General features: G+C 39.0%; 1 pseudogene; it reads right to left on the bottom strand.

The window, feature by feature from the left end:
- Nucleotides 1–782: 782 nt before the first annotated feature.
- LOC122147516 lies at nt 783–5,322 on the bottom strand (annotated as a pseudogene).
- Between the last annotated feature and the right edge of the window lie 7,712 nt (nt 5,323–13,034).

The raw sequence follows: 13,034 nt of genomic DNA, 5'->3' as shown, positions 1-13,034 counted from the left end.
TCTAGTCATGCAAGTCCCTATATACTTTACCAAATCTTTTTTTCCAAGCTTGCATTCTTCGTCAAATAAAAAATGAACTCTGACAATGTCAGATGTTCATGCTTAACTAATATTTCAAATCTTGATACTTTAACTTTTTCGCCTTTGGTCTAGCTAATACACTTTTGGGACCTTTTTTTAAAATTATTGAAGCATTTTTCTCTCCCAACATAAAGTATCGTTCAAATGTTTTGGATAGATATGCTGCTTTTTATACTTTTATTCAGAAAGAATGTATTAAATTGATCAAAAGGGACAGTCTAGACATTTATAATGTTAGGACGTAGTTTCGTAAAAGACTGGAGTAATGGTTGCTGAAAATTCAGTTTTGCCATCACTGGAATAAATTTACATTTTAGAATATCTTAAAATAGAAAACAAATATTTTGGATTGTAATATAATTTCACAAAATTTGCTATTTTTTTAATCAAAATAAAACACAGCCTAGGTGAGCCTAAGAGACTTCCTTCAAAAAAAAAAACATTTAAAAAAATTTACAGACCCTAAAATTTTAATAAATAGTGTGTTATTTAATAAACACAATGTCATGGTCCAACTTGAAGATTCAGAATTATTTATTTCATTTATTATAAAAATTATAAAAATGACAGAGATTATTTTCACTGCAAATATGATAAAAACGAACTCTCAGTAAAAAAAAAATAAAAAAGTTCTAGAAAGAGCTCTTGCTGAACTGGCATCTACTTGATAGAAATGAATCAATTTATTTTTTTGATGATGTTTACTTTGAATCAGATTTGGTTTCAATGGTTTCAATGGTGACCTGACTGCGTGCGAGTAACCTTTGCCTCTGGATGCTGTTCCTCACTCCATATCCAAAGTAGATAAGGAATCCCGAGCAGAAAAAAAGACCTTTACACATTTTATATATATTTATATTATAGGTTTGGACTTTCAACAACATTTCATATTTTGCATTGCATACCCCCAGCCATCCACACAGCATAACGAATCCAGGTGTCTCCTCCCGTTGAACCATTAAGTAAATGTTGATGAACACACTCACCACAGGGAGTAAAGGCCAAGAACCATGGTACCTGTGGTCACAAAAAAATATGAGATATGAATCTTTTAATTAATAACTTTTTTGCTTTCATAAATAAGGTGCTATTGTATTGTATTGATTGTATTGTATTGTATGTATTGGTAAAAAAGTCCTGTGCTCACCATGAAGGAGGGCTTTGGTGGTTGGTTTTGGGGTTGCCTCCAGATAAGGAAGACTGTGAGTAACATTATGATCAGGATCACAGTTACACTCACAACACTCCCAGATTCCTCCAGAAAAAACAACAGATCTGATAGCTTTGCTCATCAGCAGTGACCGATCTAAGCACCAGCACAACTGCAAAATCAAGATATGAAAGAAATTTGCTGATATTGCTGTAGTGGTCATATTTTTTGGTATTTCTGTGGAATTTACTAAGGTTTTGTTCTGCATATACAAGAAAAAACTGGCAGGTTGTAACAGTGTTTGAAGGTTCACTGGTAGGGTATGAAGGGGGTTTCAAAAATCCAAACATCGAAGTTGTGGGTGTGTGCAAATCACTTCCTCTGAAGCTGTCTCTTGATACACTTGAAAGAAACCAGTTTAGCTTCAAAGATTGGCATCATGGTGTTAGAAGGGAAGTGTGGAGCTGGGAATAAATACCTTAGTATGAGATACAAATATGGCCACAAGTGTGTAGGAGAAGAGGGTTCCAATCGACATCATATCAACCAATGCCTTCAGGTCAAATAAAAGAGCCATTATTGCTGGAAATAAAGCAGAGCACATGATTTCCAGGGCTTTTGTATTTTGCACAAAAGCTGCAGATTATTTACCCTTCATCTTATAGAGAGAAAAAAAAAGCCCTAGTCTTATGATCTGGCTTAGTCTGTCATATGGGAGAGATGAAAAAGGGGCCGAATTAATTGATCCAATATGTAGATAATTTTCAACAAATCGATTTTAATACACTTACCCGCCACCAGTTGCCAGAGGATAGTGTGGCCACCACTGGGGGGGACTCTGCCGTAAGCCTGACTTTATACAAGGATTTGAACATGAGTCCATTCTATGGCCATGGCAAACAGCACACCGGGGCATTGGGACCATGGGGACCCCAAGGCAGACTGCAGATGAATTAACCTGTCTGTAACATGAACCCAATACATAACAGAGATTCAGATCTCAATCTGTGACTCCTTTACCTTGTTGACAGAGCGCACAGGGACCCGACTGCCACAACGTACTTTGCAGCAGCCCAGCCAATGTAAGCAAAGGCCACAGGCAAAGGACTCTCTGAACGCTGAGTAGGTAGTATGGGCATCATCAAAGTGAGAGCAGCCGAAACGCCAAAGTACGCCAGGAAACAGATGAGCAGAGACACCACGATACCCACTCCAGGTATAGACTTCTGAGGGTTCTTCACCTCCTCACCTGGAAAATCAGTGTAAAAGCATGACTAAAGATAATATACACTAAAGTTTTAAAAGTTTGGGATGAACAAGATTTTATTTAACAAGTTATATATTTATTCAGCAAGGATGCACTGAATTGATTAAAACGTGACAGTAATCAATTTTATATGTTAGAAAATATTATAATTTAAAATAAATGCAGCTCTTGTTGATCATTCTATTCATCAAAGAATCCTGAAAAAAAAAAACATTCAAATTATAATATTAAACATGATTTCAACATCGATAATAAAACGGAATGTTTCTTGAGCACCAAATCAGCATATTAGAATGATTTCTGAAGAATTATGTGACACTGAAGACTGAAATAATGGCTGCTGAAAATGCAAAAAACATTATTAATGTTTTCAGATTTACCGTAGTTGCAATGCAGTCAAAGCCAACAAATGCATAGTAAAACATGTAGCTGCTCCTGCCAGAGTCCCTTCAAAATCCAAATGGGAAAAAATCCCCACCTACTCCGTACTTCAGTGGTGACATTGTGCCGGTGGATGTTAGGTTTCTTAAAAAATTAAATAAAATAAAATAAAATGATCAGTTTTAGAAAAAAAAGACCTGAGGATATGGCTGAATTTGGAATAGCACATTTAGCACACTAATTTTAGATTATGCTATTTGGTATAGAATATATAGATTTGCATTTTTATCTATTTTGTGTAAAAATGTTTTGGCAAACTTATGTCAGTCCAACAAATAATGAGTCAAGAAAGGAAAGACATTCAAATTGCAACGGATTTTATTTTATAAAATCACTTTACTTACTTTATTTCCCCAAATGCAGTAGGTTGTGTTGGATTCTGCTTAAATTTGCCTAACTGTGTATGCACAATGTATGTTCTATATACTGCATCAGGTAGTATGCTAGTATTCCAAAACGCTGAACACATACACATGGCTGATAATTTTAATGGTTCTAGACTGAAAGGATTACACTCAATAGATACTGCATTGAAAATTTCAATAAATTATAAATGTTTGAATGTTCTTACTCATGCTTTGCTGTTGCATTCAGGGATGATTTCTTCAGTGATAAACCAGTTCTGTAGGTTTCCCTGATGAAGCCAGCGATGATGACAAAAACCAACACCAGTATATTAACACTTGTAAATATCTTGTTGACCGTGGTTGATTCTTTCCACTCCATATGCAAGAAGTCCTGTGAGAAAAAATACTGGTCCGTTGTGTCTAAGCCTTTGCCATAGATGCTAAAATATAGAATAATGAACTAGACAGTGTATGATTAGTAAAGTCAGATACCAGAGGAATCATTTATTATGAGACCAGCTGCAAAGAAGTCTGGTAGGCTGCCAGGCCAGCAGCCAGGTCCAGGCTGTGTATTTCTCAGAAAGAATTAGGCCATCACGTAATTCCAATAATCTCACTCGATTGTGCCACTCCCTGCCCTGGAAACACTTGATGTGCCTAAACCAAGAGAAAGCTCTAGTTAGTACTGGACATTGACTCTATCTATCTATCTATATATCTATCTATACTATTATCTATATCTATCTATCTATCTATATATCTATCTATCTATCTATCTATCTATCCATTCATCCAATCATCCATCCATCTATCTATCTATATATCTAGTCCAGTCCATCCATCACATCCTCATATATCTATCTATCTATCCTGTCTATCGGTCTAGATGTCTGTCTGTCTGTCTGTCTAATCACCGTTAGGCTGAAACTAAATTTTCATAAGCCTATAATTTTGCTTATTTCCGATGACATAAGCCAGTAGTAACATAGCCATCTGTGATGAAGGCCCGCACCATCTTCTTACCAGTCAGTAGCTGATACAGATAGCGCAGAGAGGGGTCTTAGGAAACCCTTGCGCCAAACTTCAGCATAGCCAGAGCCACAGCAAATAGGGCCTAAGAAGCTAATCTTTAGCAGCAATGAAGAAGGAATGATTAATATTGGTCCTAGCCAGGCGTCCGGGGCCACCTCTCCGAAAAGCACGTAAACACCGGCCCCCAAAGTGCTTGCCCACTCCTAAAGCCACTAGGATCGAAAAGTTGTAGCGCACGAGCGCACGCGAAAAGTGGAGACCTCTCCCTCCGGTTCCCAGGGGCTGTCTGCGGCACAGGGCCCCTCAGGAAAGACCGTATCGATTGCATAATTGGCTGTAGAGGTGAGTAAAATTTAAAATGTTTACTTTGAATTGAGCTTGTTTGTGAGTGTTACAAATATAGGAAATTTTATTTAAAACAAAAGGGTAATGCTATATACAATTTTTTGTTAAAGGGACTGTAGTACCCCAAAACGAAAAAGTTGCTGAAAATGTACTCAATGTCTACAGCCATCTAGCATATGGAATAGTTGTTGGTTGGGCTTTGTTTCTTACAAAACACACTTTCTGTTCACAGTTAAATTGACAGGACTTGAGTGGTGGGGATTCACTTGTGGAACAATTGATGTTTTAGCACTTTCATTCTGAACGGCACCCATTGCACTGCAGTGGATTCCCAAGTGGCGAGCAAGTGATTGTACATGACTCAATTTTTCCAAATCGTTCAGATGAAGAAACAAACCCAGATCTTGATGTGGTGTAAGCGGTGTGCTAAATCTTCAGCAAATTTTGTTCATTGGGGTCAATATTTCTTTTAAAAAACTAATTATATTTATTCTGCATTTTTATTTATAGGTAAAATTAATTTGTTTATCAATTTTCGATCATCCTCAGTTTTACTAATAATGTTCCATGCTCTTGTGTCATTTGACAACTAATTGGAGTATGTTCAAGTACTCACCCTGAAACAAGTAATAGTTTCGTAATCCTTGCATGTTGGTCATTATCTTTGGTCAAAACCTTTTCCCTCTTTATTTAGCATTTATCACAAAGCTTGCTTGTACTCACAAGGTACTGAGATGTTTTGTGTTTGTCTTCTTTCCTTTGAAACCTTACAATAAAAAGTACAACAACAACAGATCTCTAATTATGAATGACCAGATCACTGAAATTATCATCACTAACCAATAGCATTTGGTGATGCCACAAATTCTTTTTAAATAAAAAAAAAATTAAAGAGTAAAAAACACGGGCCTAATGGAATCCCATTACTAAATAATTCATCAAGGTCCTTTTTTTTAAAATTTATTTACAGTTGTTGGCCGTATGTCCGCCTAACAAAATTGTCTGCTATGTGATTTTTTTGAATGAACATTGTGGCTGTTGTTTGTCTATGAATCTGATAACCAAAATTAATCTTCTCATTGGTGTATTGGTTTCAGAAACAGGAATTGATGCAGGCAGGTGCGGGTGTCCTCCACTTTCTACTGCATTCACATATCCTCTTCTAGAAATCCAGGACAGAAAGCCTGTTCTGTGGCTCCAGTGAGACTAGTAATGTAGACAGAGATGATAGACAAAAACTGTCTTCACGACTTGGCTAGTGGGTCGGCTGGCACCAAGTTCTATTGGGTGGTGGCTTTCATAAAAACATGCCAACAGGCAGATTTGAATATCCATGCTAATCCTGCCAGGAATCTACTGCTGCAATATGCATTCTATAGCACTGAATCAGTGTGCCAGGCCAACATGAAAACACATAGACGTACGTGACTGAAGAGTTGTACTATTCTATTAATTGTTACTTTTTTCTTGCAAACTATTTTATAGTAAGAAAGATTGTTACTTGTTATAATTACAAGATAGAAGGATTTGTAAGTATTTTTTTTATTAAAGAATTTATTTTCGAATGTATTTCACACCGGTTGATTGCACTGAAAATATGCACTGCATGAATGCACTGAAAGTAACGGCACAAAAAAAAAGCAATTAAATAAAAAAGCCAAAACTTAAAATGTAATAACTGTAGGAGTATGTAAAATGTTACAATCTATACATGATAAAAGCAGCTTGCAAAGACATTTCTAATGCATCTAAATTGCAAGTGAATGTTTGTTTCTTTACCCGTAATTGTGGTCCAGAGAAGTTTCGCGGTCTTATATCTTCGTAATAAACTGTCGAAATATATCCGTCCCTTTCACACCAATGAGGCTAAATGCATTTTACAACATATATACAAGAGTGGTCATCCTCGTTTTGACCCACCACTCCCATGGCAATTAGCAACGCAAAGTAGCACCTGTCTTTGCACATTTCTCAGTGGCCCAATCAGGCCGTGCTCATAATTGCAAGCCAAGGGCACAGGGTTGAGGAGTAAAAAATTCATGTGTAAAAACCAATAGCAAGATTTGTATTGTAATGTGCCTGTTGAGGTTATAAACAGATACGTATACTCAGCAAATACTTGCACGATAAAACAGAACATTGTTTCTATACAAGAAAGAAATAGGTGGCCATATTATTTATTGAAACAATTTCAGCTTTGGTCAACAAGCTTTTTAGTAAATTCACTTTTGACTAACTAGATGGACAAGCAGCTTTGTAATACCTGTGCTATTACTTTAAAGAGGGGCTTACATTCATGATTTATAGAGCACAGTGTAACACATTTAATAAGGTTCACTCTGTCCAGGAATTCGAGCTGCGTCAGGGAAACGCTTGGGGGACACACCCACAGCGTGACAGTGAATCTGAAATAACGTGTGTAATCAGTACAATGTGATGGGCGAAACGTACAAGGCGGGTGACGTCAGAGCACCAGGAAGCTTAAAAGCAGCAAGAGGGAACGACCTTCACGAGTTAGGTTCACCATGGCGCTGGTCTGCTTCAGACGAGGCAGAGATGGCTCGTATCGCGCAACGGTGACATGTTTCCGCCACGGTGCGCTGAGGCTGAGGCATCGGTCAGTCTCTCGTGTTCCCACGTGGGTACCTGGCGGTGGTGTTAGAGGCGTCTTCGTAGGGGATCCTTTGAGCTATAGCGAGGAGATCTCGGATCGCCTTTCATCCATATTGAAAGCTTGGTTTTATGTTGCCGCTATCTTCTCTCAAGACAGTTGGGGACCTACAGGGCGACTTTCAGGGCCCAGGTCATACTAGATTTTGACGCCCCGTCTGGCCCCCAAGCTTTTCTCTCCCCTCGATAGTGGGGTCATGTCCCTAAGGTTCCCTGTCTACAACACGGCCGGAGTTAACGCCAGGCCTGTCAGAATCCTCCCTTAAGGGAGCCAGCACCAGCGAAAGCTTTAACTCCAGAGGCTGCCTGTGGAGACGGGCGGACCAGTTTGGTGTTTGCTATGGTCCCTAAAGAGAGGTCTTCCAGCTACCGAACCAGACCCTGGCGTCGGTGGATAGTAGATTGCCATGCCTTACGCTTTATGAGGTCGCTCAGGCACCCCCATTTCCCTGGGGGACACAGCGTCACTACCAACACTAGAGCGTAGGCAGGGCGCTCCCTAACGGCTATTCCTAGTCAGAGGGTATCTACTGCAGGACATGCTGCGATGATGAGGGTTGGTGCAATGCCCCGTAACACCTTTTGTTATGAGGTTTTACGGGATGGAATATGCGAGCCATCTGCAGGGCTGACTTCGTCGATCTCTCTCGACATAGCTGTGCAGTCTCCCCACACTAGGCAGAGATTTGATAAAAGTCGGCGGGCCCTGGGCCTTCTCGTTCCCCCAAGTGTTTCGATGCCGCTCGAGTTCCTGAAGCGAAAGCTACTCATAGCCGTTACGTGTATAGACTCATAGCTAAATGAAACCAAGGAGCAATTACACACACACTGTCTCGCACTAGCGCAGCCAGCTCTGGCGCAGCACACGTTGCCTTCAGTCCATATGAGCGCTAAGCCAGGCTTCGTACACACCATTACACTATTTTTAAGCGGGTGCGTGGTCTCTGAGTGTTGTCGAGAGAATGCACACGTCCGTATTGACGTCGTTTGGCACACCATCCATATGGCACAGTGGCTAGTGGATGTATGTTATTTTAACAACCAGGACGTGCGCATCTCCAGAGTAAGTTAAGTAATTCACCTGGCTCAGTCGGGTACGTTATACCACTAAACGTGTAATGACTCTTCACGAGATCGCGCCTGTCGCGTGATGCATAGCAACCTCGCGCAGGAACGCATGGTTAACAGACACTGTGTAACCATACACTGAGACAAGTTTTTTGTTGTTCTTGTCTGACCACCGCGCATGACAGACTGGAAGACAGATCATTAGGAGTCGAAGACAAACAACTCATCATCTTGTCCCAACTAAACTGTTTTTAAAGAAAAAAAGTCGCTCTATTAGAACGTAGTATTGGACAGGGAAGAGAGCTAAATAATACGTATCACTGTCACTACTGAGTAATACCATCAAACAATGACCACGTGATATCACTGTAGGGAGAAGCGTGTTTTACTACATAGGATATATATGAATAGTGGTGGATCTTGCCCCATCTCCCTCCTATTCTGACTCTTACGTAATGCTGTTACCTCTGACGTCGGGATTCCTCGCAACCCTCACTAACGGAGTATGAAACGAACGGCTCAGACAGAAATAGCCCTGTCACAATGTCGCGTATTCAATGCCAAGGAAGATGATACAGCCATGTGGATCGACTAAGAGCATGATCGGCAAGAAACGATACTCTTTGTGCTTGAATCTTAAAGTTTATACTCATAAGACACCGTTTGTTTGCGACCTGGTTTCATATTTCGGCTGCAAGTTCATGACAGGCAATCGGAGTAAGTGCCTTACCAGTTCTTAGATAAACAGTTTAAAAAGATGCTGTCTTGGGGCTAACATATGGGGACAGGCTGCATTTAGACGAACAGTAACTGACTTACGATGAAACCTACATAAATAAACATAAAGTCATGAAATACATAACTACATAAATAAAATAAAGTCAAATAGATAATGAACCCCAGCGAGCTTGTTAAGAAAATGGGGTAAGCTGGTAGTATTGTTACCAAAAAGGATCTAAATTTTTTAAATTAAATAAGGGTATTTGTTCATTTGGTAATGTATCTTTTATGCATCAAGGGATCAAAATCCTGTGAAATAACAATATTATCACAAGTTCCAAAAAGATTAAGCAGCAGCAAACTGGTATCCTCCATCATTAGACTAATAAATCGCCATGGATGAAATAGATCTGAGGAGAGAATCGAAAGAGATCACTGTGGACACTAACAGACTGGAGTAAGGTCGTAATGGCAGCTGAAAATTCAAGCTTTTGCATCACAGGATATAAATTATATTTTGAACGTAAACCATTATATTTTAAATTGTACATCATGTTTGACCCTATTACAGTTTTGTTTTCTATAATTTTTGAGCAAGTAAATGCAGCCGTGGGATGCGCAGTAAGGATTCTTCTTTAAAAAATACAACAATACAAGATCTTTCTAGATCCGCGGCACAAAAAAATCTGGTTGACCTTTTAGCTGGCTACTATTTGTTCCCAAGTAACGGGAATGGGATGTTTACAGGAAGTACTGAGGTCGACACTTAATCTAGGTGCACGACACTCTTGGAGTGTCCTCACTAGCAAAGTACCTCTGCTGTTTATGTTTTTATAAAGAAGCTAACATAATTATTGAATATATAATGAAATACACTATGGTGAATAGCATACCAAGAGAGGATCATGCATGACGGCGGTCAACCATTGCCCGGCTGCCCATGGCTAGAGGATCAAACCCCGTCCCATGTAGAATAACAAGTGTTTAACACCTTCTTGAACGGTCCTCCATCGGATCCATTTCTGACCGGAGACAGTTACGCGTTTTCGAATTTTTACAAAGATGAATCACGGTCCATACGGAATCCGAGGAAGTGTACCAGCGGAACCCTTGGTGACTTTTATTGCGCAGCTTGGAGAATGTGCAACACAGAGAACACAAAAACTGTGATAACATAGGCTCAACACAAAACCAATTTGTGAGGAGAACTCTAGAACACACCATTCACACCCACCACACACACACACTTATACACCGCGAAAAATCACTATCAATTTGTCGTGGCATGTAACCCAGCAAAAATGATATACAATACACTCACTATTCACCCACAAGGCAGTTAAGAACAAAGATGGACCGCAAATGAGAGGGGGTTACACTCTAAAAACGATAAGAGTGCAAAAAGAACATCCCCCTCACACGCACAACTCCTCAGACACACAACATCACACATGCACAATCTATACACACTAACTGGTATTGAACAATATGGATCAACAAAGAGAGGGTCAGAAAAGGGGTTCTGAAGATAAGAGGTTGACATCGAGATGCAGACCCGAGAAGCGTTAAAATCTGCTAAAGCAATTCCGTTCAGTTTTTGGTACGGCATTTCTATAGACATATAATCCTTTTGTGTACAAATATGCGTGGGGTTCAGGTTTGATTGTCTCGTAAAGCGTAGTATGCAAACACACATTTAGATCAAATTTCAAACAAACAAATCATAAAACTGACAAAAAAAGGCCACAACTTATATAAGCAAGTACGCAATTAGTCTAAAACGCTCAGGGAATTCACAAGTGCTATATGGACATTTAGTGGTTACACCATGAAATTACATGTTTTTCTTTCTTTGCTCTCAAACCAGGTGGCGCTAATCTGAATTCAAAAACTGGATTTGAAAGGCCTACCCTGCGTCTCAGTGTGCCTACTTATACTACGCTCTTAAAGTATGTACTCTTTGGTGAAGAAAAAAGTACACACTTATGAGTGTGCAGTAGAAGAGTAGGCAATTAAGCTTTGGGACATACAATTGCGTCTTTAAAGGACCGCTCTGTCGCACCTGTTACACACCCCCGTCACTTCTGTAAACTGTCCTGTCAATATCTTGTCACAGTTAACATCCTCAACATTTAATTTAATTTAACTACTTACCGTACTAGAGAAAATAAGTAACGTAAGGCTAGTTCGTTGATCTGTCAGTCGCGGGCCTTTCATGCGGAGAACTCTGCTTATTTTGTGCATTTAAAAGTTTACGACCAAATGGATGTTTATAAAAGTTCACATTGCTGTTGCAGATGAAATATAACCGGATAACAATAAATTTTTTTTTATTGTTGATTATTGTATATGTTGATTATTAGTAATTCAAACCCCTTTGTAAACCGCTCTCCCTAACAGGTCGCGCGCATCCGCCCTTTTTGTAGTTTTTCAAAAGCGTTTTATTATGTTGTAGTTCTGGACCAACCCTTTGCGCAATGTACTTAAAAAATCGAGTGAAATAGTAGTCATTGGGGACTTTGGGAATCTTTTCAACATACCATGGTTTGGGGAAAACTTATTTAATTCCCAAAAATTTGGATGGATAGTGCCTTGAAATTGAGGCCCGGGCTAGCTTAAATTTTAAAATTGAAAACTGCATTAATCGAAAAAAAAGTTTTGAAAATAATTTTTATTTTTTGTTACTATTTTCAATGTGAATTTTTTTCAAAATTTTGCATATTTCAAAGGTAGGCCACCATAAAACCCCCCAAATACAAACAAAAAGGGGGGGGTAGGGTCCGGGGGGCATTTCCGTGCCCGACGGGCCAAATAAAAGGAGGGCCCGGGGTTAAAACCCTATTTCTAAAAAAATTTTTAATGTCAAATTTTTTTGGGATTTTTTTTATTTCTTACATTTATTAAATTGGGTAGATCTTTAATGTCACTAATCCCGTGCATTTGTTTCTCAAATAATCTTGACCCCAGATTTTACGGAATCCCAAATGTGCTGCATTTTCCCAGATCAGGAGGTGCCCCGGAAAACACTGTCTGAAAAACCAACGACTCACGTCATAAACCCATGCCCCCCACGTCATTTGTGAGAACTGGAAAATCCAGGGGGACAAAAAGCTGGTTATCCCGGTTAAATACTGCGCGAGCAGTTCGCGCCCATTCTTTGCGTCAGGGGGAAAGGACAACTGAGGGCACTGGGGGCCAGAAAAGAACAAAAGACCCCCGGGTCAGCAGGATCGAGACCCCCTGTGTTTAAAAGGAAAACCCGTTTTTTGGTTGTTATTATTATTTGTAGCTATTTTTAAAAAAGGATTGGGGGAAAAGTGGGCTTTTTAAGAATACATCCCGTAGCATATAAATGGGGTTTCATGGGCAAAATTTCCCCTTTTAAATAATTTTTAGCGTTCACAGATGTGTTCACATTCTTTCCCTTTTTACCATAAATTCTATAGATTAAACACTTTTATGATGATTGAAAAAAGTAAAAATTAATTTAAACCCCAAAAAGGGTTTTGATTATTATTCAATAAAGGTCTTTTTTTTGTCATATCGCTCAGCTGAGAATAGTTTTTTTATTCATTTTTTATTAATTTTCATTATAATTTTTTGGTTTTTCTTTGGGGGGAGTTGGAATTTTCTTTCTCAGACCTTGGGTGTATTCCTGACTCAGGCCAGAGGTGTCTATTTTTTTGGGCTACTGACCCCAATTTTTAAAAAATACCAAAAATGCCCTTTTTTTTTTTTCTTTTGTTTAACAAAAGTCTGCAGCGTCAGAGTGCAAAATAATAGGCTAATGTTTCCCCTACAAAAAAAGAAGTGAGGGAAAATTTTAAAGGGAAATTTACAGGCAGCTTGCTGCTGCATCTTCCCAAGTTTTTTGCCAAAAAGTTTTTATAACAAAAATAAACATTTCCATTGG

Source organism: Cyprinus carpio, chromosome A14 (genome assembly GCF_018340385.1).
Source record: "Cyprinus carpio isolate SPL01 chromosome A14, ASM1834038v1, whole genome shotgun sequence".
In the NCBI taxonomy this organism is placed as follows: domain Eukaryota; kingdom Metazoa; phylum Chordata; class Actinopteri; order Cypriniformes; family Cyprinidae; genus Cyprinus; species Cyprinus carpio.
The sequence above is the reverse complement of the archived record's forward strand: the minus strand, read 5'-3'. Positions and strand labels throughout refer to the sequence as shown.